The sequence below is a fragment of the Bacillus rossius genome, unplaced genomic scaffold (genome assembly GCF_032445375.1).
Source record: "Bacillus rossius redtenbacheri isolate Brsri unplaced genomic scaffold, Brsri_v3 Brsri_v3_scf177, whole genome shotgun sequence".
NCBI classification, from domain to species: domain Eukaryota; kingdom Metazoa; phylum Arthropoda; class Insecta; order Phasmatodea; family Bacillidae; genus Bacillus; species Bacillus rossius.
In genome coordinates this window covers 18,080-41,089 of record NW_026962349.1, presented here as the reverse complement: position 1 = coordinate 41,089, position 23,010 = coordinate 18,080, and the positions used below count along the sequence as shown (strand labels likewise).

Sequence of the window (23,010 nt, the reverse complement as noted above, 5' to 3'; positions counted from 1 at the left end):
AACCACTGGGCCCGGGGGTGAGGCGGGGAGGGGGAAATCTGAAAAATCGAATTGGACAAGTATCGTTCATGGGAATTTTTTTTTTCTTTTTTCAACTATTACCATGCACAATTACGTACCTTCCTTCCGCACTTTCAAGACGGTGGGGTTGTTCGCCAAGGCACCGTAAACTTGAGACCTACGAATGCATTACATACCATACACAGATGAAAAAAAAAAAAAAAATTACACTTCACTGTACATAATTCTTAACACTACTTCACAACTACTAAGTTGAAATTTTTTCACCGGGACAGCGCGAACGCAGTCCCGACTACCAAAAATTACGCGCCCGAGTTACCCACATTTGGGGTAATCGCAGAGGTCAGCTCAACCGAAGTGCAAGGGAAGAGCCTCACCCTGGGGGAACCCCCTGCTTGATCAGGGTAGCCCCTACGCCAGGTAAGTATGCTGCGCAGTGTTTCGCTTTTCTATTTCACTTGGAGCTCGGACCACCTCATCAACGTGTTTTGAGGTTATGTACTTCTACCTCCGAAACAGCTCTTTCCCCAGACATAACACTCCCGTGCCAGTTCATCACACTACATGACAGTACACACCAACAATGCAAATACAATTTCTTCCTACAACTGCCCGTTTCTACTCGCACCTCGTTTCCTTTGTTTCTGTACCCACGGCGACGGTCGACCGCCGCGTGCATTTGGTTACCCCGTTTGCCGCGTGGCGGCACTTGGTTACACCGTTTGCCGCGTGGCGGCACTCGGGTCGTCGCGTCCGCCTCGGCAAAAAGGCGGGCACCACGGCACAGTCGAGAGGGGAACTTTTTTCCATTAGCAACATACCTAGGGTTTCACGAAATATCGAGTGCCGTGTCCCACGAGGCGATTTTCGGACGATTCGCGGCTTCAGGCTGCACGACCGTACGCTATTTTCACCATTAGTGGTGGTCCGCACATTTTTCCTATATAGTCCGGATTTTCAAAGTTTCAACCGTGCTCTGGTTTCCCTTCAAACGCATAAATCTTTCGCCTTTTACTAAAGATTTCCGTGGAGGGGAACATTTGATGAGTCTTTAAACAATTTTTTGTTGTGCCCAGTGTTTACACACTGGGCCGGTTACCGTTAAACCACTGGGCCCGGGGGTGAGGCGGGGAGGGGGAAATCTGAAAAATCGAATTGGACAAGTATCGTTCATGGGAATTTTTTTTTTCTTTTTTCAACTATTACCATGCACAATTACGTACCTTCCTTCCGCACTTTCAAGACGGTGGGGTTGTTCGCCAAGGCACCGTAAACTTGAGACCTACGAATGCATTACATACCATACACAGATGAAAAAAAAAAAAAAAATTACACTTCACTGTACATAATTCTTAACACTACTTCACAACTACTAAGTTGAAATTTTTTCACCGGGACAGCGCGAACGCAGTCCCGACTACCAAAAATTACGCGCCCGAGTTACCCACATTTGGGGTAATCGCAGAGGTCAGCTCAACCGAAGTGCAAGGGAAGAGCCTCACCCTGGGGGAACCCCCTGCTTGATCAGGGTAGCCCCTACGCCAGGTAAGTATGCTGCGCAGTGTTTCGCTTTTCTATTTCACTTGGAGCTCGGACCACCTCATCAACGTGTTTTGAGGTTATGTACTTCTACCTCCGAAACAGCTCTTTCCCCAGACATAACACTCCCGTGCCAGTTCATCACACTACATGACAGTACACACCAACAATGCAAATACAATTTCTTCCTACAACTGCCCGTTTCTACTCGCACCTCGTTTCCTTTGTTTCTGTACCCACGGCGACGGTCGACCGCCGCGTGCATTTGGTTACCCCGTTTGCCGCGTGGCGGCACTTGGTTACACCGTTTGCCGCGTGGCGGCACTCGGGTCGTCGCGTCCGCCTCGGCAAAAAGGCGGGCACCACGGCACAGTCGAGAGGGGAACTTTTTTCCATTAGCAACATACCTAGGGTTTCACGAAATATCGAGTGCCGTGTCCCACGAGGCGATTTTCGGACGATTCGCGGCTTCAGGCTGCACGACCGTACGCTATTTTCACCATTAGTGGTGGTCCGCACATTTTTCCTATATAGTCCGGATTTTCAAAGTTTCAACCGTGCTCTGGTTTCCCTTCAAACGCATAAATCTTTCGCCTTTTACTAAAGATTTCCGTGGAGGGGAACATTTGATGAGTCTTTAAACAATTTTTTGTTGTGCCCAGTGTTTACACACTGGGCCGGTTACCGTTAAACCACTGGGCCCGGGGGTGAGGCGGGGAGGGGGAAATCTGAAAAATCGAATTGGACAAGTATCGTTCATGGGAATTTTTTTTTTCTTTTTTCAACTATTACCATGCACAATTACGTACCTTCCTTCCGCACTTTCAAGACGGTGGGGTTGTTCGCCAAGGCACCGTAAACTTGAGACCTACGAATGCATTACATACCATACACAGATGAAAAAAAAAAAAAAAATTACACTTCACTGTACATAATTCTTAACACTACTTCACAACTACTAAGTTGAAATTTTTTCACCGGGACAGCGCGAACGCAGTCCCGACTACCAAAAATTACGCGCCCGAGTTACCCACATTTGGGGTAATCGCAGAGGTCAGCTCAACCGAAGTGCAAGGGAAGAGCCTCACCCTGGGGGAACCCCCTGCTTGATCAGGGTAGCCCCTACGCCAGGTAAGTATGCTGCGCAGTGTTTCGCTTTTCTATTTCACTTGGAGCTCGGACCACCTCATCAACGTGTTTTGAGGTTATGTACTTCTACCTCCGAAACAGCTCTTTCCCCAGACATAACACTCCCGTGCCAGTTCATCACACTACATGACAGTACACACCAACAATGCAAATACAATTTCTTCCTACAACTGCCCGTTTCTACTCGCACCTCGTTTCCTTTGTTTCTGTACCCACGGCGACGGTCGACCGCCGCGTGCATTTGGTTACCCCGTTTGCCGCGTGGCGGCACTTGGTTACACCGTTTGCCGCGTGGCGGCACTCGGGTCGTCGCGTCCGCCTCGGCAAAAAGGCGGGCACCACGGCACAGTCGAGAGGGGAACTTTTTTCCATTAGCAACATACCTAGGGTTTCACGAAATATCGAGTGCCGTGTCCCACGAGGCGATTTTCGGACGATTCGCGGCTTCAGGCTGCACGACCGTACGCTATTTTCACCATTAGTGGTGGTCCGCACATTTTTCCTATATAGTCCGGATTTTCAAAGTTTCAACCGTGCTCTGGTTTCCCTTCAAACGCATAAATCTTTCGCCTTTTACTAAAGATTTCCGTGGAGGGGAACATTTGATGAGTCTTTAAACAATTTTTTGTTGTGCCCAGTGTTTACACACTGGGCCGGTTACCGTTAAACCACTGGGCCCGGGGGTGAGGCGGGGAGGGGGAAATCTGAAAAATCGAATTGGACAAGTATCGTTCATGGGAATTTTTTTTTTCTTTTTTCAACTATTACCATGCACAATTACGTACCTTCCTTCCGCACTTTCAAGACGGTGGGGTTGTTCGCCAAGGCACCGTAAACTTGAGACCTACGAATGCATTACATACCATACACAGATGAAAAAAAAAAAAAAAATTACACTTCACTGTACATAATTCTTAACACTACTTCACAACTACTAAGTTGAAATTTTTTCACCGGGACAGCGCGAACGCAGTCCCGACTACCAAAAATTACGCGCCCGAGTTACCCACATTTGGGGTAATCGCAGAGGTCAGCTCAACCGAAGTGCAAGGGAAGAGCCTCACCCTGGGGGAACCCCCTGCTTGATCAGGGTAGCCCCTACGCCAGGTAAGTATGCTGCGCAGTGTTTCGCTTTTCTATTTCACTTGGAGCTCGGACCACCTCATCAACGTGTTTTGAGGTTATGTACTTCTACCTCCGAAACAGCTCTTTCCCCAGACATAACACTCCCGTGCCAGTTCATCACACTACATGACAGTACACACCAACAATGCAAATACAATTTCTTCCTACAACTGCCCGTTTCTACTCGCACCTCGTTTCCTTTGTTTCTGTACCCACGGCGACGGTCGACCGCCGCGTGCATTTGGTTACCCCGTTTGCCGCGTGGCGGCACTTGGTTACACCGTTTGCCGCGTGGCGGCACTCGGGTCGTCGCGTCCGCCTCGGCAAAAAGGCGGGCACCACGGCACAGTCGAGAGGGGAACTTTTTTCCATTAGCAACATACCTAGGGTTTCACGAAATATCGAGTGCCGTGTCCCACGAGGCGATTTTCGGACGATTCGCGGCTTCAGGCTGCACGACCGTACGCTATTTTCACCATTAGTGGTGGTCCGCACATTTTTCCTATATAGTCCGGATTTTCAAAGTTTCAACCGTGCTCTGGTTTCCCTTCAAACGCATAAATCTTTCGCCTTTTACTAAAGATTTCCGTGGAGGGGAACATTTGATGAGTCTTTAAACAATTTTTTGTTGTGCCCAGTGTTTACACACTGGGCCGGTTACCGTTAAACCACTGGGCCCGGGGGTGAGGCGGGGAGGGGGAAATCTGAAAAATCGAATTGGACAAGTATCGTTCATGGGAATTTTTTTTTTCTTTTTTCAACTATTACCATGCACAATTACGTACCTTCCTTCCGCACTTTCAAGACGGTGGGGTTGTTCGCCAAGGCACCGTAAACTTGAGCCCTACGAATGCATTACATACCATACACAGATGAAAAAAAAAAAAAAAATTACACTTCACTGTACATAATTCTTAACACTACTTCACAACTACTAAGTTGAAATTTTTTCACCGGGACAGCGCGAACGCAGTCCCGACTACCAAAAATTACGCGCCCGAGTTACCCACATTTGGGGTAATCGCAGAGGTCAGCTCAACCGAAGTGCAAGGGAAGAGCCTCACCCTGGGGGAACCCCCTGCTTGATCAGGGTAGCCCCTACGCCAGGTAAGTATGCTGCGCAGTGTTTCGCTTTTCTATTTCACTTGGAGCTCGGACCACCTCATCAACGTGTTTTGAGGTTATGTACTTCTACCTCCGAAACAGCTCTTTCCCCAGACATAACACTCCCGTGCCAGTTCATCACACTACATGACAGTACACACCAACAATGCAAATACAATTTCTTCCTACAACTGCCCGTTTCTACTCGCACCTCGTTTCCTTTGTTTCTGTACCCACGGCGACGGTCGACCGCCGCGTGCATTTGGTTACCCCGTTTGCCGCGTGGCGGCACTTGGTTACACCGTTTGCCGCGTGGCGGCACTCGGGTCGTCGCGTCCGCCTCGGCAAAAAGGCGGGCACCACGGCACAGTCGAGAGGGGAACTTTTTTCCATTAGCAACATACCTAGGGTTTCACGAAATATCGAGTGCCGTGTCCCACGAGGCGATTTTCGGACGATTCGCGGCTTCAGGCTGCACGACCGTACGCTATTTTCACCATTAGTGGTGGTCCGCACATTTTTCCTATATAGTCCGGATTTTCAAAGTTTCAACCGTGCTCTGGTTTCCCTTCAAACGCATAAATCTTTCGCCTTTTACTAAAGATTTCCGTGGAGGGGAACATTTGATGAGTCTTTAAACAATTTTTTGTTGTGCCCAGTGTTTACACACTGGGCCGGTTACCGTTAAACCACTGGGCCCGGGGGTGAGGCGGGGAGGGGGAAATCTGAAAAATCGAATTGGACAAGTATCGTTCATGGGAATTTTTTTTTTCTTTTTTCAACTATTACCATGCACAATTACGTACCTTCCTTCCGCACTTTCAAGACGGTGGGGTTGTTCGCCAAGGCACCGTAAACTTGAGACCTACGAATGCATTACATACCATACACAGATGAAAAAAAAAAAAAAAATTACACTTCACTGTACATAATTCTTAACACTACTTCACAACTACTAAGTTGAAATTTTTTCACCGGGACAGCGCGAACGCAGTCCCGACTACCAAAAATTACGCGCCCGAGTTACCCACATTTGGGGTAATCGCAGAGGTCAGCTCAACCGAAGTGCAAGGGAAGAGCCTCACCCTGGGGGAACCCCCTGCTTGATCAGGGTAGCCCCTACGCCAGGTAAGTATGCTGCGCAGTGTTTCGCTTTTCTATTTCACTTGGAGCTCGGACCACCTCATCAACGTGTTTTGAGGTTATGTACTTCTACCTCCGAAACAGCTCTTTCCCCAGACATAACACTCCCGTGCCAGTTCATCACACTACATGACAGTACACACCAACAATGCAAATACAATTTCTTCCTACAACTGCCCGTTTCTACTCGCACCTCGTTTCCTTTGTTTCTGTACCCACGGCGACGGTCGACCGCCGCGTGCATTTGGTTACCCCGTTTGCCGCGTGGCGGCACTTGGTTACACCGTTTGCCGCGTGGCGGCACTCGGGTCGTCGCGTCCGCCTCGGCAAAAAGGCGGGCACCACGGCACAGTCGAGAGGGGAACTTTTTTCCATTAGCAACATACCTAGGGTTTCACGAAATATCGAGTGCCGTGTCCCACGAGGCGATTTTCGGACGATTCGCGGCTTCAGGCTGCACGACCGTACGCTATTTTCACCATTAGTGGTGGTCCGCACATTTTTCCTATATAGTCCGGATTTTCAAAGTTTCAACCGTGCTCTGGTTTCCCTTCAAAGGCATCAAACTGTTCAGGGGAATTTTTTAAAAGCTTTTTGAAGCAAATCTGAGCACTTTTGGCCATTCACTAACTGGTTTCCTTTCAGCAATTTCAGCGAGCCGCCGAGACCTGCTGCTGCTAGTTCCTGAGTCGACCACCAGGAGTGCTCTTGTGTAGATCTAGTTCTTAGATCCTAGGTCTTCTTCTTGTGAGTGCTGTGCGCCACCGAGTCGCGGCCTATTGGGGCGGCTGAGGGGGGAGTTTGGAATGGACTCCCTCCCGATGAAGCCAAACCAGGGCGGGGGCGACCTCGGTCAGAGGCCATCGGCCGAGGCCACTTCTTGTGACTCCCGGCAACCAAGTTGTAGCCTATTGGGGAGGCCGAGGGGAGAGTTTGGAATGGACTCTCTCCCGATGACGCCGAACCAGGGCGGGGACGACTTTGGTCCGAGGCCCTCGGCCGAGGCCGGTTCTGGCGATGAGATGACTACTGACAATCGGCCACCCCAGCCACGACAATACTGTGGACCGCATCGCCAGCGCTTGGAGACCATGCAAGTCGGGTCTGGGGAGGCGGGCGCTGCTGGGGTCGGGGGGGTGGCTCCGCCTCCCTCCCCCGCGCCAGCCGGGCTGCGCACCCAGACTGTTTGCATTAAGGTCAGCGAGACGAAACATCTTCACGGCCTGGACGTCTCCACCATCCTCGCTCTGCCTACGACTACCTCTGCTCCAACACCACCAACTGTGACTACTACTACCACCACGGCCTGCATCACTTCACCGATCATGTCTCCTGCGCCTTCTCTTCCGCTGTTGCCGACCGACTCACCGCCTGCCGCCGTTCCTCCTGCTGCGACTGCTACTCCCATGGACACCGGCTTCATCGTTCCCACGAAGACCGTCAAGCGCGCCCACCCCGACCAGCACTCCTCCGACGATGCCGTCCCTACCAGCAACCGCTACGACAGTCTCCTCAGTCTACCGGATACCGACACCGACGACGGCGCTGGGGCTGCCTCCTCGGACCGACCCTTGACTGCCAAGCCCCGCCGCAAGCAGCATGCTAAGCGGCACCGGCCCGACACGCAACCTCCTCCTGTGCCCTTCACCACTCTCCCGGGCCCCTCTTCGACGAGTCCCAGCTCATCTCGTGCTCCACCCCGCCCTCCAGCCTCGCAGCCTCGTGCCTCCTCCTCGGCGGCGCCTCGCCCGCCTACCTCCACTCCTCGCACGCCTCGCATGCCTCCGATCGCCTGCCTTCTCACGCCCACAGCCGGCCCCTTCGCCACTGCACAACGTTTTCAGTCTCTCCTCTCCGGTCCTCTCTCTGTCACCTCCGTCAATGACCGCACCTCCTTTTATACCAGCAACCCTCAGGACCACCAGCTCCTATTTGACGAACTCCAACGCCTCGGATATAAACCCTACACCCATCTCCGCCCCGACGAGCGTGCCGATCGAGTTGTGATCAAGAAACTCCCTCTCTCCACGACGGCTGACGAGGTCACCCAGTCCCTGCTCGACCTGCACCTACCTGTGGCATCTGTGGTGGCCATGCGCACCTCTCCTACTTCAACGACCCGGCCTTTCCTGGTCACTACATCCGGTCTGGGTGAGGCAGCCCCCTTCCTGAAGTTGAAGACATTGGGCTGCTGGGTGGTGGCAGTTGAGAAATACCGCGGCTCGGGGCGCGTACCTCAGTGCTACCGCTGCCAGCGGCCTGGACACCCGTCCTCCCGATGCCACCGGGACCTCGCCTGTTTCAAGTGCGCTGGGCCCCACTGGTCTCGGGACTGCACCTCGACTACCCGACGCTGCACGCTTTGTGACGGGGCCCACTTCGCTACTTCCACTGACTGTCGCGTGATTCAGGCTTACCTGCGCCGACACCCTCAACGACTCACTGACGCCACGACGACTGCCGTGGGGACCGGGCCCTCTGTCCCGCCCCTGTCCGATCCCAAGACGTTTCCTGCTCTCTCCACCAATGCTTGGGCACGCCCTCCCCCCGTTGTACCGGTTGTTCCCCCCTCTGCCACCTCGCACCCTCCTCCTTCCGCTCCTTCTTCTGACTCTCGACCGCTTGCCTCCGACTCAGACTGCTCGTCGCTTTCATCCCTCATTCACGACTTCATTTCATTCATCCGACAGTACCTCCCGCTCATCCGGTCTGTCCTGACGGCACTCTCCCGAGCCCGCACCTCCACCGAGAAGTTCGAAGTGCTCCTCCAGGCCCTTCTGAATTTCTTCGATGGATCCCGCCCCTCCCCTTAGTGTCCTCATCTGGAACGTCTTTTCCCTCCTCCCTAAGCTCCACGACCTTTTGCACCTGCTCCACGAGCGATCGCCCGACGTCGTGTTCCTTTCTGAGACCTGGCTCTCCCCCTCTGCCCCCGTCCTGGTCCCCGGGTATGCGGTCCACCGTGCCGATCGCGATGGTCGGGGCGGGGGGGTGGCGTTACTCGTCCGCAACACCATTTCACATCATCGCCGTCGCATCCCTTCTTCCCCCGCGGCCGAGGCGGTTGCTGTGCGCTTGCACGGCCTCCCGTACTCCCTGACCTTGGTATCCTTGTACCTCCCCCCTCAGTACGCCTTTCCCACGGCCGACGTTGTCGCCCTCGGTCGGCTCGACGCCCACGTCGTGCTGGCCGGGGACTTCAACGCCACCCATCCCTTCTGGGGCTGTGCCGCCGCGAACCGGCGGGGCAGCTCCCTCCGGCAACTCCTTCGGCGTACTCCTCTCTCTCTTTATGCCCCTCCGACCCCGACATTTTTTCCGGCCCAGCTCAACCGGCAACCCAGCATCATCGACTTTGCACTGTCCACGCCCCTCCCCATTCTCTCGGATCTCACCACCATCACCTCCGGCACCTCCGACCACTTGCCTGTTCTTGCCACACTTCACTTTCACCCCCGTTCTAACCCCCACCTCCCCCGCTTCGATTTTCCCAAGGCCGACTGGGGCGGTTTTCAGCGTTCCCTCTCCGCTGCCATAGACCTGTCTGTTCCGTTCGATACCCCTGCCCGCCTTGACGCCAACGTTCTCTCGCTGACCGACGCCATTTCCGCGGCCGCCTCTGCCAACATACCTCTGGTTCCCCCCCGTCCCCTTGTCGACCCATTTCCGCCTTACCTCCGGGACGCCTTGTCCTTGCGCAACCGCTTCCGCGTCCTCTGGCAGGCTAGTCGTTCCCTGCTGCACCGGCGGGTGTACCTGGTGCTGCGGGGGCGCTGCCGGCGATTGGTCGCGGAGTGGAGGGCCCGTCTGGAGACTCGGCGTCTCCAATCCCTCTCTGCTTGCTCCGGCTCCCTCTGGTCTCACGTCCGTCGTCTCCGCTCGGTTCCTACCACCATCCCCCCGTTGACCACCCCCACGGGTGTGGCGGAAACGGCCTCGGAGCGATCCGAGGCGGTGGCCGCCTACCTGGCGACCACCTTCGCATCCGCACCCGGCCCTTCCCTGTCCTCCGAGTCTTCGGACGACGAGGACGGGGCCCGCCTCCTGTCTCGCCACGTCACTTTGCCCCCCCTTCCGGCCACCTTCCCCCTGCCGCTCGTCACGCCTTCCGAGGTCCGCACCCTGCTCGCCCGCCTTCGGCCCCGTTCTGCTCCTGGCCACGACTCTCTGCCCTCCCCCGTGCTCCGTGCCCTACCTCGCAAGGCCCTTGTGTTTCTGACCCGTCTTTTCAACGCAATGTTCCTCCTCTGCCACTTCCCCACCCCCTGGAAAACCGCCGTCGTCTCACCCATCCCCAAACCTGGCAAGCCCCCGTCTCTCCCTTCATCTTTTCGGCCCATCTCGCTTCTTCCTATTCTGTCCAAGGTCGCGGAACGGGCGATCCACCGCCGTCTCCTCTTTCAAGTCACCACCCTGGACCTTCTACCCCGCCACCAGTTCGGTTTCCGCCCCCGCCACTCGACGACCCACGCCATTGCCCGTGTGGAGCACCTGGTGGTCCAGGGATTCGCCAGGCGGCAACACACGGGCATGGTGCTTCTTGACCTCGCCCGTGCTTTCGATTCCGTTCCGCATGCCCAGCTCCTCCAGCGCCTCTCTGCCACCGACCTCTCATCTCATCTCATCCGCCTCCTCTGCTCCTTCCTGGAGGGTCGCACCTTCCGGGTTCGGGTGGAGGGGGTCCTCTCCGGCCCCCGCCCCATCTCCGCCGGCGTCCCCCAGGGCGCCATTCTCTCACCGCTACTTTTTACCCTCCACATCTCTGATCTCAAGCCCCCTCCCGGCACCTATCTTGTCCAGTACGCCGATGATACCTGTCTCCTGGCCTCTTCAGTTTCCGAGCGGCTGCTCTGCGACCGTCTCGGCCGCGGCCTCACTTCCCTCAACAATCAGTTCCTCGCGCATGGCATCGGGCTCCATCACTCTAAATCACGATCCATCCTCTTCTCCCGACTTCATCCACACCACGACCACCCGCCAGTCATCTCCACCGTAGCCATCCCCTGGTCGCCTCGCATCCGTTATCTGGGGGTCACCCTAGACAATACCTTTACTTTTCTGCCGCACCTCGACTCAATCCGCACCAAGTCCCGTGCCGTCATGGCTCAGCTGGCCACCATACTCAGACCGACATCCGGCACCCCTCTCGACGTTCGTGTGACTGCCTACCGTTCCTTTGTTCTTCCCCACTTCCTCTACGCGTGTCCGGCTTGGGTCCACTCCTCTCTGTACAACCTCCGTCCGATCACCCGGTCCTACTTTCTCGGTGCCCGCCTCCTGCTCGGTCTCCCTCGCGCCACCTTACGACAGACCCTCCTGGACCAGACTGGGCTCCCGCACTTACACGAGCTGCTCTGCAAGGTGACTAAGAAGTTTCTCCGCCACTGCCGGCGTTCTGACAACCCCCTGATCCGACTCCTTGCAGAGCCCCTGCCTGACGCCCCTCACCCCCGCCGACCGCTCTTTACCTACGATCATTTGAGACGCCCTGACCCTGATGACGTTGACGCTGGTGCAGTCGCGGCTGGTGGGCCCGGCAGCTGACGACGGTGATCACCACGTCCACGGTTGGCTCTGAGGAATGTTACCAGGCATCATCCCATCAAGATCTCTGCTCTCAGTGAACTACTGCCTAACATCGCCACTGCTCCGGACCGTCTTCATCTGCGGCCCGGCACCTTCTGCGCCCCGAGTCGCCCCCGGCAGCCCACAGAAGATTCGCCGCCCAACAAGCAGCTGGACCTCTAGGACGGTATCGTCGGAGGGGCCCCGTTTCGTCAGTGTTGAATAAAGATTGTCACCATTCGCCCTTGTGGCCATGTATTCGTGTTCTATGTTGTGTTTTATTTGTGTTCACCTGTATCCGCTTTTTATATTAAAGATGAATTTTTTGGTGGGTAACTCCCTTCAGTGGGAGTTCCCTTTGATAAAAAAAAAAAAAAAAAAAAAAAAACTAAAGATTTCCGTGGAGGGGAACATTTGATGAGTCTTTAAACAATTTTTTGTTGTGCCCAGTGTTTACACACTGGGCCGGTTACCGTTAAACCACTGGGCCCGGGGGTGAGGCGGGGAGGGGGAAATCTGAAAAATCGAATTGGACAAGTATCGTTCATGGGAATTTTTTTTTTCTTTTTTCAACTATTACCATGCACAATTACGTACCTTCCTTCCGCACTTTCAAGACGGTGGGGTTGTTCGCCAAGGCACCGTAAACTTGAGACCTACGAATGCATTACATACCATACACAGATGAAAAAAAAAAAAAAAATTACACTTCACTGTACATAATTCTTAACACTACTTCACAACTACTAAGTTGAAATTTTTTCACCGGGACAGCGCGAACGCAGTCCCGACTACCAAAAATTACGCGCCCGAGTTACCCACATTTGGGGTAATCGCAGAGGTCAGCTCAACCGAAGTGCAAGGGAAGAGCCTCACCCTGGGGGAACCCCCTGCTTGATCAGGGTAGCCCCTACGCCAGGTAAGTATGCTGCGCAGTGTTTCGCTTTTCTATTTCACTTGGAGCTCGGACCACCTCATCAACGTGTTTTGAGGTTATGTACTTCTACCTCCGAAACAGCTCTTTCCCCAGACATAACACTCCCGTGCCAGTTCATCACACTACATGACAGTACACACCAACAATGCAAATACAATTTCTTCCTACAACTGCCCGTTTCTACTCGCACCTCGTTTCCTTTGTTTCTGTACCCACGGCGACGGTCGACCGCCGCGTGCATTTGGTTACCCCCGTTTGCCGCGTGGCGGCACTTGGTTACACCGTTTGCCGCGTGGCGGCACTCGGGTCGTCGCGTCCGCCTCGGCAAAAAGGCGGGCACCACGGCACAGTCGAGAGGGGAACTTTTTTCCATTAGCAACATACCTAGGGTTTCACGAAATATCGAGTGCCGTGTCCCACGAGGCGATTTTCGGACGATTCGCGGCTTCAGGCTGCACGACCGTACGCTATTTTCACCATTAGTGGTGGTCCGCACATTTTTCCTATATAGTCCGGATTTTCAAAGTTTCAACCGTGCTCTGGTTTCCCTTCAAACGCATAAATCTTTCGCCTTTTACTAAAGATTTCCGTGGAGGGGAACATTTGATGAGTCTTTAAACAATTTTTTGTTGTGCCCAGTGTTTACACACTGGGCCGGTTACCGTTAAACCACTGGGCCCGGGGGTGAGGCGGGGAGGGGGAAATCTGAAAAATCGAATTGGACAAGTATCGTTCATGGGAATTTTTTTTTTCTTTTTTCAACTATTACCATGCACAATTACGTACCTTCCTTCCGCACTTTCAAGACGGTGGGGTTGTTCGCCAAGGCACCGTAAACTTGAGACCTACGAATGCATTACATACCATACACAGATGAAAAAAAAAAAAAAAATTACACTTCACTGTACATAATTCTTAACACTACTTCACAACTACTAAGTTGAAATTTTTTCACCGGGACAGCGCGAACGCAGTCCCGACTACCAAAAATTACGCGCCCGAGTTACCCACATTTGGGGTAATCGCAGAGGTCAGCTCAACCGAAGTGCAAGGGAAGAGCCTCACCCTGGGGGAACCCCCTGCTTGATCAGGGTAGCCCCTACGCCAGGTAAGTATGCTGCGCAGTGTTTCGCTTTTCTATTTCACTTGGAGCTCGGACCACCTCATCAACGTGTTTTGAGGTTATGTACTTCTACCTCCGAAACAGCTCTTTCCCCAGACATAACACTCCCGTGCCAGTTCATCACACTACATGACAGTACACACCAACAATGCAAATACAATTTCTTCCTACAACTGCCCGTTTCTACTCGCACCTCGTTTCCTTTGTTTCTGTACCCACGGCGACGGTCGACCGCCGCGTGCATTTGGTTACCCCGTTTGCCGCGTGGCGGCACTTGGTTACACCGTTTGCCGCGTGGCGGCACTCGGGTCGTCGCGTCCGCCTCGGCAAAAAGGCGGGCACCACGGCACAGTCGAGAGGGGAACTTTTTTCCATTAGCAACATACCTAGGGTTTCACGAAATATCGAGTGCCGTGTCCCACGAGGCGATTTTCGGACGATTCGCGGCTTCAGGCTGCACGACCGTACGCTATTTTCACCATTAGTGGTGGTCCGCACATTTTTCCTATATAGTCCGGATTTTCAAAGTTTCAACCGTGCTCTGGTTTCCCTTCAAACGCATAAATCTTTCGCCTTTTACTAAAGATTTCCGTGGAGGGGAACATTTGATGAGTCTTTAAACAATTTTTTGTTGTGCCCAGTGTTTACACACTGGGCCGGTTACCGTTAAACCACTGGGCCCGGGGGTGAGGCGGGGAGGGGGAAATCTGAAAAATCGAATTGGACAAGTATCGTTCATGGGAATTTTTTTTTTCTTTTTTCAACTATTACCATGCACAATTACGTACCTTCCTTCCGCACTTTCAAGACGGTGGGGTTGTTCGCCAAGGCACCGTAAACTTGAGACCTACGAATGCATTACATACCATACACAGATGAAAAAAAAAAAAAAAATTACACTTCACTGTACATAATTCTTAACACTACTTCACAACTACTAAGTTGAAATTTTTTCACCGGGACAGCGCGAACGCAGTCCCGACTACCAAAAATTACGCGCCCGAGTTACCCACATTTGGGGTAATCGCAGAGGTCAGCTCAACCGAAGTGCAAGGGAAGAGCCTCACCCTGGGGGAACCCCCTGCTTGATCAGGGTAGCCCCTACGCCAGGTAAGTATGCTGCGCAGTGTTTCGCTTTTCTATTTCACTTGGAGCTCGGACCACCTCATCAACGTGTTTTGAGGTTATGTACTTCTACCTCCGAAACAGCTCTTTCCCCAGACATAACACTCCCGTGCCAGTTCATCACACTACATGACAGTACACACCAACAATGCAAATACAATTTCTTCCTACAACTGCCCGTTTCTACTCGCACCTCGTTTCCTTTGTTTCTGTACCCACGGCGACGGTCGACCGCCGCGTGCATTTGGTTACCCCGTTTGCCGCGTGGCGGCACTTGGTTACACCGTTTGCCGCGTGGCGGCACTCGGGTCGTCGCGTCCGCCTCGGCAAAAAGGCGGGCACCACGGCACAGTCGAGAGGGGAACTTTTTTCCATTAGCAACATACCTAGGGTTTCACGAAATATCGAGTGCCGTGTCCCACGAGGCGATTTTCGGACGATTCGCGGCTTCAGGCTGCACGACCGTACGCTATTTTCACCATTAGTGGTGGTCCGCACATTTTTCCTATATAGTCCGGATTTTCAAAGTTTCAACCGTGCTCTGGTTTCCCTTCAAACGCATAAATCTTTCGCCTTTTACTAAAGATTTCCGTGGAGGGGAACATTTGATGAGTCTTTAAACAATTTTTTGTTGTGCCCAGTGTTTACACACTGGGCCGGTTACCGTTAAACCACTGGGCCCGGGGGTGAGGCGGGGAGGGGGAAATCTGAAAAATCGAATTGGACAAGTATCGTTCATGGGAATTTTTTTTTTCTTTTTTCAACTATTACCATGCACAATTACGTACCTTCCTTCCGCACTTTCAAGACGGTGGGGTTGTTCGCCAAGGCACCGTAAACTTGAGACCTACGAATGCATTACATACCATACACAGATGAAAAAAAAAAAAAAAATTACACTTCACTGTACATAATTCTTAACACTACTTCACAACTACTAAGTTGAAATTTTTTCACCGGGACAGCGCGAACGCAGTCCCGACTACCAAAAATTACGCGCCCGAGTTACCCACATTTGGGGTAATCGCAGAGGTCAGCTCAACCGAAGTGCAAGGGAAGAGCCTCACCCTGGGGGAACCCCCTGCTTGATCAGGGTAGCCCCTACGCCAGGTAAGTATGCTGCGCAGTGTTTCGCTTTTCTATTTCACTTGGAGCTCGGACCACCTCATCAACGTGTTTTGAGGTTATGTACTTCTACCTCCGAAACAGCTCTTTCCCCAGACATAACACTCCCGTGCCAGTTCATCACACTACATGACAGTACACACCAACAATGCAAATACAATTTCTTCCTACAACTGCCCGTTTCTACTCGCACCTCGTTTCCTTTGTTTCTGTACCCACGGCGACGGTCGACCGCCGCGTGCATTTGGTTACCCCGTTTGCCGCGTGGCGGCACTTGGTTACACCGTTTGCCGCGTGGCGGCACTCGGGTCGTCGCGTCCGCCTCGGCAAAAAGGCGGGCACCACGGCACAGTCGAGAGGGGAACTTTTTTCCATTAGCAACATACCTAGGGTTTCACGAAATATCGAGTGCCGTGTCCCACGAGGCGATTTTCGGACGATTCGCGGCTTCAGGCTGCACGACCGTACGCTATTTTCACCATTAGTGGTGGTCCGCACATTTTTCCTATATAGTCCGGATTTTCAAAGTTTCAACCGTGCTCTGGTTTCCCTTCAAACGCATAAATCTTTCGCCTTTTACTAAAGATTTCCGTGGAGGGGAACATTTGATGAGTCTTTAAACAATTTTTTGTTGTGCCCAGTGTTTACACACTGGGCCGGTTACCGTTAAACCACTGGGCCCGGGGGTGAGGCGGGGAGGGGGAAATCTGAAAAATCGAATTGGACAAGTATCGTTCATGGGAATTTTTTTTTTCTTTTTTCAACTATTACCATGCACAATTACGTACCTTCCTTCCGCACTTTCAAGACGGTGGGGTTGTTCGCCAAGGCACCGTAAACTTGAGACCTACGAATGCATTACATACCATACACAGATGAAAAAAAAAAAAAAAATTACACTTCACTGTACATAATTCTTAACACTACTTCACAACTACTAAGTTGAAATTTTTTCACCGGGACAGCGCGAACGCAGTCCCGACTACCAAAAATTACGCGCCCGAGTTACCCACATTTGGGGTAATCGCAGAGGTCAGCTCAACCGAAGTGCAAGGGAAGAGCCTCACCCTGGGGGAACCCCCTGCTTGATCAGGGTAGCCCCTACGCCAGGTAAGTATGCTGCGCAGTGTTTCGCTTTTCTATTTCACTTGGAGCTCGGACCACCTCATCAACGTGTTTTGAGGTTATGTACTTCTACCTCCGAAACAGCTCTTTCCCCAGACATAACACTCCCGTGCCAGTTCATCACACTACATGACAGTACACACCAACAATGCAAATACAATTTCTTCCTACAACTGCCCGTTTCTACTCGCACCTCGTTTCCTTTGTTTCTGTACCCACGGCGACGGTCGACCGCCGCGTGCATTTGGTTACCCCGTTTGCCGCGTGGCGGCACTTGGTTACACCGTTTGCCGCGTGGCGGCACTCGGGTCGTCGCGTCCGCCTCGGCAAAAAGGCGGGCACCACGGCACAGTCGAGAGGGGAACTTTTTTCCATTAGCAACATACCTAGGGTTTCACGAAATATCGAGTGCCGTGTCCCACGAGGCGATTTTCGGACGATTCGCGGCTTCAGGCTGCACGACCGTACGCTATTTTCACCATTAGTGGTGGTCCGCACATTTTTCCTATATAGTCCGGATTTTCAAAGTTTCAACCGTGCTCTGGTTTCCCTTCAAACGCATAAATCTTTCGCCTTTTACTAAAGATTTCCGTGGAGGGGAACATTTGATGAGTCTTTAAACAATTTTTTGTTGTGCCCAGTGTTTACACACTGGGCCGGTTACCGTTAAACCACTGGGCCCGGGGGTGAGGCGGGGAGGGGGAAATCTGAAAAATCGAATTGGACAAGTATCGTTCATGGGAATTTTTTTTTTCTTTTTTCAACTATTACCATGCACAATTACGTACCTTCCTTCCGCACTTTCAAGACGGTGGGGTTGTTCGCCAAGGCACCGTAAACTTGAGACCTACGAATGCATTACATACCATACACAGATGAAAAAAAAAAAAAAAATTACACTTCACTGTACATAATTCTTAACACTACTTCACAACTACTAAGTTGAAATTTTTTCACCGGGACAGCGCGAACGCAGTCCCGACTACCAAAAATTACGCGCCCGAGTTACCCACATTTGGGGTAATCGCAGAGGTCAGCTCAACCGAAGTGCAAGGGAAGAGCCTCACCCTGGGGGAACCCCCTGCTTGATCAGGGTAGCCCCTACGCCAGGTAAGTATGCTGCGCAGTGTTTCGCTTTTCTATTTCACTTGGAGCTCGGACCACCTCATCAACGTGTTTTGAGGTTATGTACTTCTACCTCCGAAACAGCTCTTTCCCCAGACATAACACTCCCGTGCCAGTTCATCACACTACATGACAGTACACACCAACAATGCAAATACAATTTCTTCCTACAACTGCCCGTTTCTACTCGCACCTCGTTTCCTTTGTTTCTGTACCCACGGCGACGGTCGACCGCCGCGTGCATTTGGTTACCCCGTTTGCCGCGTGGCGGCACTTGGTTACACCGTTTGCCGCGTGGCGGCACTCGGGTCGTCGCGTCCGCCTCGGCAAAAAGGCGGGCACCACGGCACAGTCGAGAGGGGAACTTTTTTCCATTAGCAACATACCTAGGGTTTCACGAAATATCGAGTGCCGTGTCCCACGAGGCGATTTTCGGACGATTCGCGGCTTCAGGCTGCACGACCGTACGCTATTTTCACCATTAGTGGTGGTCCGCACATTTTTCCTATATAGTCCGGATTTTCAAAGTTTCAACCGTGCTCTGGTTTCCCTTCAAACGCATAAATCTTTCGCCTTTTACTAAAGATTTCCGTGGAGGGGAACATTTGATGAGTCTTTAAACAATTTTTTGTTGTGCCCAGTGTTTACACACTGGGCCGGTTACCGTTAAACCACTGGGCCCGGGGGTGAGGCGGGGAGGGGGAAATCTGAAAAATCGAATTGGACAAGTATCGTTCATGGGAATTTTTTTTTTCTTTTTTCAACTATTACCATGCACAATTACGTACCTTCCTTCCGCACTTTCAAGACGGTGGGGTTGTTCGCCAAGGCACCGTAAACTTGAGACCTACGAATGCATTACATACCATACACAGATGAAAAAAAAAAAAAAAATTACACTTCACTGTACATAATTCTTAACACTACTTCACAACTACTAAGTTGAAATTTTTTCACCGGGACAGCGCGAACGCAGTCCCGACTACCAAAAATTACGCGCCCGAGTTACCCACATTTGGGGTAATCGCAGAGGTCAGCTCAACCGAAGTGCAAGGGAAGAGCCTCACCCTGGGGGAACCCCCTGCTTGATCAGGGTAGCCCCTACGCCAGGTAAGTATGCTGCGCAGTGTTTCGCTTTTCTATTTCACTTGGAGCTCGGACCACCTCATCAACGTGTTTTGAGGTTATGTACTTCTACCTCCGAAACAGCTCTTTCCCCAGACATAACACTCCCGTGCCAGTTCATCACACTACATGACAGTACACACCAACAATGCAAATACAATTTCTTCCTACAACTGCCCGTTTCTACTCGCACCTCGTTTCCTTTGTTTCTGTACCCACGGCGACGGTCGACCGCCGCGTGCATTTGGTTACCCCGTTTGCCGCGTGGCGGCACTTGGTTACACCGTTTGCCGCGTGGCGGCACTCGGGTCGTCGCGTCCGCCTCGGCAAAAAGGCGGGCACCACGGCACAGTCGAGAGGGGAACTTTTTTCCATTAGCAACATACCTAGGGTTTCACGAAATATCGAGTGCCGTGTCCCACGAGGCGATTTTCGGACGATTCGCGGCTTCAGGCTGCACGACCGTACGCTATTTTCACCATTAGTGGTGGTCCGCACATTTTTCCTATATAGTCCGGATTTTCAAAGTTTCAACCGTGCTCTGGTTTCCCTTCAAACGCATAAATCTTTCGCCTTTTACTAAAGATTTCCGTGGAGGGGAACATTTGATGAGTCTTTAAACAATTTTTTGTTGTGCCCAGTGTTTACACACTGGGCCGGTTACCGTTAAACCACTGGGCCCGGGGGTGAGGCGGGGAGGGGGAAATCTGAAAAATCGAATTGGACAAGTATCGTTCATGGGAATTTTTTTTTTCTTTTTTCAACTATTACCATGCACAATTACGTACCTTCCTTCCGCACTTTCAAGACGGTGGGGTTGTTCGCCAAGGCACCGTAAACTTGAGACCTACGAATGCATTACATACCATACACAGATGAAAAAAAAAAAAAAAATTACACTTCACTGTACATAATTCTTAACACTACTTCACAACTACTAAGTTGAAATTTTTTCACCGGGACAGCGCGAACGCAGTCCCGACTACCAAAAATTACGCGCCCGAGTTACCCACATTTGGGGTAATCGCAGAGGTCAGCTCAACCGAAGTGCAAGGGAAGAGCCTCACCCTGGGGGAACCCCCTGCTTGATCAGGGTAGCCCCTACGCCAGGTAAGTATGCTGCGCAGTGTTTCGCTTTTCTATTTCACTTGGAGCTCGGACCACCTCATCAACGTGTTTTGAGGTTATGTACTTCTACCTCCGAAACAGCTCTTTCCCCAGACATAACACTCCCGTGCCAGTTCATCACACTACATGACAGTACACACCAACAATGCAAATACAATTTCTTCCTACAACTGCCCGTTTCTACTCGCACCTCGTTTCCTTTGTTTCTGTACCCACGGCGACGGTCGACCGCCGCGTGCATTTGGTTACCCCGTTTGCCGCGTGGCGGCACTTGGTTACACCGTTTGCCGCGTGGCGGCACTCGGGTCGTCGCGTCCGCCTCGGCAAAAAGGCGGGCACCACGGCACAGTCGAGAGGGGAACTTTTTTCCATTAGCAACATACCTAGGGTTTCACGAAATATCGAGTGCCGTGTCCCACGAGGCGATTTTCGGACGATTCGCGGCTTCAGGCTGCACGACCGTACGCTATTTTCACCATTAGTGGTGGTCCGCACATTTTTCCTATATAGTCCGGATTTTCAAAGTTTCAACCGTGCTCTGGTTTCCCTTCAAACGCATAAATCTTTCGCCTTTTACTAAAGATTTCCGTGGAGGGGAACATTTGATGAGTCTTTAAACAATTTTTTGTTGTGCCCAGTGTTTACACACTGGGCCGGTTACCGTTAAACCACTGGGCCCGGGGGTGAGGCGGGGAGGGGGAAATCTGAAAAATCGAATTGGACAAGTATCGTTCATGGGAATTTTTTTTTTCTTTTTTCAACTATTACCATGCACAATTACGTACCTTCCTTCCGCACTTTCAAGACGGTGGGGTTGTTCGCCAAGGCACCGTAAACTTGAGACCTACGAATGCATTACATACCATACACAGATGAAAAAAAAAAAAAAAATTACACTTCACTGTACATAATTCTTAACACTACTTCACAACTACTAAGTTGAAATTTTTTCACCGGGACAGCGCGAACGCAGTCCCGACTACCAAAAATTACGCGCCCGAGTTACCCACATTTGGGGTAATCGCAGAGGTCAGCTCAACCGAAGTGCAAGGGAAGAGCCTCACCCTGGGGGAACCCCCTGCTTGATCAGGGTAGCCCCTACGCCAGGTAAGTATGCTGCGCAGTGTTTCGCTTTTCTATTTCACTTGGAGCTCGGACCACCTCATCAACGTGTTTTGAGGTTATGTACTTCTACCTCCGAAACAGCTCTTTCCCCAGACATAACACTCCCGTGCCAGTTCATCACACTACATGACAGTACACACCAACAATGCAAATACAATTTCTTCCTACAACTGCCCGTTTCTACTCGCACCTCGTTTCCTTTGTTTCTGTACCCACGGCGACGGTCGACCGCCGCGTGCATTTGGTTACCCCGTTTGCCGCGTGGCGGCACTTGGTTACACCGTTTGCCGCGTGGCGGCACTCGGGTCGTCGCGTCCGCCTCGGCAAAAAGGCGGGCACCACGGCACAGTCGAGAGGGGAACTTTTTTCCATTAGCAACATACCTAGGGTTTCACGAAATATCGAGTGCCGTGTCCCACGAGGCGATTTTCGGACGATTCGCGGCTTCAGGCTGCACGACCGTACGCTATTTTCACCATTAGTGGTGGTCCGCACATTTTTCCTATATAGTCCGGATTTTCAAAGTTTCAACCGTGCTCTGGTTTCCCTTCAAAGGCATCAAACTGTTCAGGGGAATTTTTTAAAAGCTTTTTGAAGCAAATCTGAGCACTTTTGGCCATTCACTAACTGGTTTCCTTTCAGCAATTTCAGCGAGCCGCCGAGACCTGCTGCTGCTAGTTCCTGAGTCGACCACCAGGAGTGCTCTTGTGTAGATCTAGTTCTTAGATCCTAGATCTTCTTCTTGTGAGTGCTGTGCGCCACCGAGTCGCGGCCTATTGGGGCGGCTGAGGGGGGAGTTTGGAATGGACTCCCTCCCGATGAAGCCAAACCAGGGCGGGGGCGACCTCGGTCAGAGGCCATCGGCCGAGGCCACTTCTTGTGACTCCCGGCAACCAAGTTGTAGCCTATTGGGGAGGCCGAGGGGAGAGTTTGGAATGGACTCTCTCCCGATGACGCCGAACCAGGGCGGGGACGACTTTGGTCCGAGGCCCTCGGCCGAGGCCGGTTCTGGCGATGAGATGACTACTGACAATCGGCCACCCCAGCCACGACAATACTGTGGACCGCATCGCCAGCGCTTGGAGACCATGCAAGTCGGGTCTGGGGAGGCGGGCGCTGCTGGGGTCGGGGGGGTGGCTCCGCCTCCCTCCCCCGCGCCGGCCGGGCTGCGCACCCAGACTGTTTGCATTAAGGTCAGCGAGACGAAACATCTTCACGGCCTGGACGTCTCCACCATCCTCGCTCTGCCTACGACTACCTCTGCTCCAACACCACCAACTGTGACTACTACTACCACCACGGCCTGCATCACTTCACCGATCATGTCTCCTGCGCCTTCTCTTCCGCTGTTGCCGACCGACTCACCGCCTGCCGCCGTTCCTCCTGCTGCGACTGCTACTCCCATGGACACCGGCTTCATCGTTCC

The 23,010-nt window shown here is 52.4% G+C and overlaps 28 non-coding genes across 28 annotated transcripts; 13 read left to right on the top strand and 15 right to left on the bottom strand.

Moving 5' to 3' along the window:
- Positions 1 to 286: 286 nt before the first annotated feature.
- On the bottom strand, positions 287 to 449 carry LOC134543758 (U1 spliceosomal RNA). Its single transcript, XR_010077219.1, has one exon. It is a non-coding gene; the product is annotated as a U1 spliceosomal RNA (small nuclear RNA).
- Positions 450 to 992: 543 nt separating this feature from the next.
- On the top strand, positions 993 to 1,112 carry LOC134543722 (U5 spliceosomal RNA). Its single transcript, XR_010077183.1, has one exon. It is a non-coding gene; the product is annotated as a U5 spliceosomal RNA (small nuclear RNA).
- Positions 1,113 to 1,411: 299 nt separating this feature from the next.
- Positions 1,412 to 1,574, bottom strand: LOC134543757 (U1 spliceosomal RNA). The gene has a single exon (XR_010077218.1). It is a non-coding gene; the product is annotated as a U1 spliceosomal RNA (small nuclear RNA).
- A 543-nt stretch (positions 1,575 to 2,117) lies between these two features.
- On the top strand, positions 2,118 to 2,237 carry LOC134543721 (U5 spliceosomal RNA). The gene has a single exon (XR_010077182.1). It is a non-coding gene; the product is annotated as a U5 spliceosomal RNA (small nuclear RNA).
- A 299-nt stretch (positions 2,238 to 2,536) lies between these two features.
- Positions 2,537 to 2,699, bottom strand: LOC134543755 (U1 spliceosomal RNA). The gene has a single exon (XR_010077216.1). It is a non-coding gene; the product is annotated as a U1 spliceosomal RNA (small nuclear RNA).
- Positions 2,700 to 3,242: 543 nt separating this feature from the next.
- On the top strand, positions 3,243 to 3,362 carry LOC134543719 (U5 spliceosomal RNA). Its single transcript, XR_010077180.1, has one exon. It is a non-coding gene; the product is annotated as a U5 spliceosomal RNA (small nuclear RNA).
- A 299-nt stretch (positions 3,363 to 3,661) lies between these two features.
- On the bottom strand, positions 3,662 to 3,824 carry LOC134543754 (U1 spliceosomal RNA). Its single transcript, XR_010077215.1, has one exon. It is a non-coding gene; the product is annotated as a U1 spliceosomal RNA (small nuclear RNA).
- A 543-nt stretch (positions 3,825 to 4,367) lies between these two features.
- On the top strand, positions 4,368 to 4,487 carry LOC134543718 (U5 spliceosomal RNA). Its single transcript, XR_010077179.1, has one exon. It is a non-coding gene; the product is annotated as a U5 spliceosomal RNA (small nuclear RNA).
- Positions 4,488 to 4,786: 299 nt separating this feature from the next.
- Positions 4,787 to 4,949, bottom strand: LOC134543753 (U1 spliceosomal RNA). The gene has a single exon (XR_010077214.1). It is a non-coding gene; the product is annotated as a U1 spliceosomal RNA (small nuclear RNA).
- A 543-nt stretch (positions 4,950 to 5,492) lies between these two features.
- Positions 5,493 to 5,612, top strand: LOC134543717 (U5 spliceosomal RNA). Its single transcript, XR_010077178.1, has one exon. It is a non-coding gene; the product is annotated as a U5 spliceosomal RNA (small nuclear RNA).
- A 299-nt stretch (positions 5,613 to 5,911) lies between these two features.
- LOC134543752 (U1 spliceosomal RNA) lies at positions 5,912 to 6,074 on the bottom strand. Its single transcript, XR_010077213.1, has one exon. It is a non-coding gene; the product is annotated as a U1 spliceosomal RNA (small nuclear RNA).
- A 6,336-nt stretch (positions 6,075 to 12,410) lies between these two features.
- Positions 12,411 to 12,573, bottom strand: LOC134543751 (U1 spliceosomal RNA). The gene has a single exon (XR_010077212.1). It is a non-coding gene; the product is annotated as a U1 spliceosomal RNA (small nuclear RNA).
- Positions 12,574 to 13,117: 544 nt separating this feature from the next.
- Positions 13,118 to 13,237, top strand: LOC134543715 (U5 spliceosomal RNA). The gene has a single exon (XR_010077177.1). It is a non-coding gene; the product is annotated as a U5 spliceosomal RNA (small nuclear RNA).
- Positions 13,238 to 13,536: 299 nt separating this feature from the next.
- LOC134543750 (U1 spliceosomal RNA) lies at positions 13,537 to 13,699 on the bottom strand. The gene has a single exon (XR_010077211.1). It is a non-coding gene; the product is annotated as a U1 spliceosomal RNA (small nuclear RNA).
- A 543-nt stretch (positions 13,700 to 14,242) lies between these two features.
- On the top strand, positions 14,243 to 14,362 carry LOC134543714 (U5 spliceosomal RNA). Its single transcript, XR_010077176.1, has one exon. It is a non-coding gene; the product is annotated as a U5 spliceosomal RNA (small nuclear RNA).
- A 299-nt stretch (positions 14,363 to 14,661) lies between these two features.
- Positions 14,662 to 14,824, bottom strand: LOC134543749 (U1 spliceosomal RNA). The gene has a single exon (XR_010077210.1). It is a non-coding gene; the product is annotated as a U1 spliceosomal RNA (small nuclear RNA).
- A 543-nt stretch (positions 14,825 to 15,367) lies between these two features.
- LOC134543713 (U5 spliceosomal RNA) lies at positions 15,368 to 15,487 on the top strand. Its single transcript, XR_010077175.1, has one exon. It is a non-coding gene; the product is annotated as a U5 spliceosomal RNA (small nuclear RNA).
- Positions 15,488 to 15,786: 299 nt separating this feature from the next.
- Positions 15,787 to 15,949, bottom strand: LOC134543748 (U1 spliceosomal RNA). The gene has a single exon (XR_010077209.1). It is a non-coding gene; the product is annotated as a U1 spliceosomal RNA (small nuclear RNA).
- A 543-nt stretch (positions 15,950 to 16,492) lies between these two features.
- Positions 16,493 to 16,612, top strand: LOC134543712 (U5 spliceosomal RNA). Its single transcript, XR_010077174.1, has one exon. It is a non-coding gene; the product is annotated as a U5 spliceosomal RNA (small nuclear RNA).
- Positions 16,613 to 16,911: 299 nt separating this feature from the next.
- Positions 16,912 to 17,074, bottom strand: LOC134543747 (U1 spliceosomal RNA). Its single transcript, XR_010077208.1, has one exon. It is a non-coding gene; the product is annotated as a U1 spliceosomal RNA (small nuclear RNA).
- Positions 17,075 to 17,617: 543 nt separating this feature from the next.
- LOC134543711 (U5 spliceosomal RNA) lies at positions 17,618 to 17,737 on the top strand. The gene has a single exon (XR_010077173.1). It is a non-coding gene; the product is annotated as a U5 spliceosomal RNA (small nuclear RNA).
- A 299-nt stretch (positions 17,738 to 18,036) lies between these two features.
- On the bottom strand, positions 18,037 to 18,199 carry LOC134543746 (U1 spliceosomal RNA). The gene has a single exon (XR_010077207.1). It is a non-coding gene; the product is annotated as a U1 spliceosomal RNA (small nuclear RNA).
- Positions 18,200 to 18,742: 543 nt separating this feature from the next.
- LOC134543710 (U5 spliceosomal RNA) lies at positions 18,743 to 18,862 on the top strand. Its single transcript, XR_010077172.1, has one exon. It is a non-coding gene; the product is annotated as a U5 spliceosomal RNA (small nuclear RNA).
- A 299-nt stretch (positions 18,863 to 19,161) lies between these two features.
- LOC134543744 (U1 spliceosomal RNA) lies at positions 19,162 to 19,324 on the bottom strand. Its single transcript, XR_010077205.1, has one exon. It is a non-coding gene; the product is annotated as a U1 spliceosomal RNA (small nuclear RNA).
- A 543-nt stretch (positions 19,325 to 19,867) lies between these two features.
- Positions 19,868 to 19,987, top strand: LOC134543709 (U5 spliceosomal RNA). Its single transcript, XR_010077171.1, has one exon. It is a non-coding gene; the product is annotated as a U5 spliceosomal RNA (small nuclear RNA).
- Positions 19,988 to 20,286: 299 nt separating this feature from the next.
- LOC134543743 (U1 spliceosomal RNA) lies at positions 20,287 to 20,449 on the bottom strand. Its single transcript, XR_010077204.1, has one exon. It is a non-coding gene; the product is annotated as a U1 spliceosomal RNA (small nuclear RNA).
- A 543-nt stretch (positions 20,450 to 20,992) lies between these two features.
- LOC134543707 (U5 spliceosomal RNA) lies at positions 20,993 to 21,112 on the top strand. The gene has a single exon (XR_010077169.1). It is a non-coding gene; the product is annotated as a U5 spliceosomal RNA (small nuclear RNA).
- A 299-nt stretch (positions 21,113 to 21,411) lies between these two features.
- LOC134543742 (U1 spliceosomal RNA) lies at positions 21,412 to 21,574 on the bottom strand. The gene has a single exon (XR_010077203.1). It is a non-coding gene; the product is annotated as a U1 spliceosomal RNA (small nuclear RNA).
- Positions 21,575 to 23,010: the final 1,436 nt, after the last annotated feature.